Here is a 772-nt window from a genome sequence, read left to right as displayed (position 1 = left end):
CTGGCTCATCTCCAGCTGTCCACCCCCTCCCCCAGGTCCTTTTCTGCCAGGCACTTTCCAGGCACTCTTCCCCAAGCCTGGGGCTGTTGTGACCCAAGTGCAGGACCCAGCCCTTGGCCTTGTTAAATCTCACCCAAGGCATGTTCCTTAGAGTGAGCTCCATCTGAGCTCCAGCACACCAACAAACCTGGTGCCTGGCTCTGCTTACTGCCAAGAAGGTGAAAACATTCCCTTTGCTTTGAAAAAGAGTTGTGCTGATGCATATACTGTTCCTGGAGGGGAGGGGGGGAGGTGTTTAGGCCTAAAACCAAGTTCCAAATGCAGGGATTATTTAATGGCATTCCTAAAAAATTCCAATGTATTTAACAAAATGCTGAAGGGACTGAAGAAGCCATGAGATTTTTAGTCTGTTAAAACAGTGTGCAAGGGAACTCTCAAAGCACTGGTTCTGCTAGAAGGTTTTTGTGAAGTTGTAGTTTGTCTATCTGCTAGGCAAACAGTCCTTAGTAACGTGTCAGTGTTTGTTGCTGATCTTTCAAATACCTCCCATCCCTCTTAAAAACCAGAGGATGACTCTGGGCTTATGCTGAAACTCATCCACAAGCCCATAGCATGAGGACAGAGTTTGCTCCCTCACTGCAGGCTTGGGTCCATCTCAGCTCAAGCTAAGGGCTCAGGAAAGCACAAGCCAGCCTGGATCAGCAACCCTATGATGTCCTAATCTGCCTTCCACACAGCCCTACCACTGCTCCTCTGCTCTGCCAGCACCCAT

At 49.1% G+C, this 772-nt stretch overlaps 1 protein-coding gene across 1 annotated transcript in view; it reads right to left on the bottom strand.

Moving 5' to 3' along the window:
* Positions 1 to 772, bottom strand: part of LOC103782335 (ras-related protein Rab-11B-like) — a gene marked incomplete at its 3' end in the record, with an annotated part of 9,542 nt that overhangs the window by 3,829 nt on the left and 4,941 nt on the right. The gene's annotated exons all lie outside the window — the stretch shown is intronic.

Source organism: Merops nubicus, unplaced genomic scaffold (assembly GCF_000691845.1).
Source record: "Merops nubicus isolate BGI_N331 unplaced genomic scaffold, ASM69184v1 scaffold37831, whole genome shotgun sequence".
Classification (NCBI taxonomy): domain Eukaryota; kingdom Metazoa; phylum Chordata; class Aves; order Coraciiformes; family Meropidae; genus Merops; species Merops nubicus.
The sequence above is the reverse complement of the archived record's forward strand: the minus strand, read 5'-3'. Positions and strand labels throughout refer to the sequence as shown.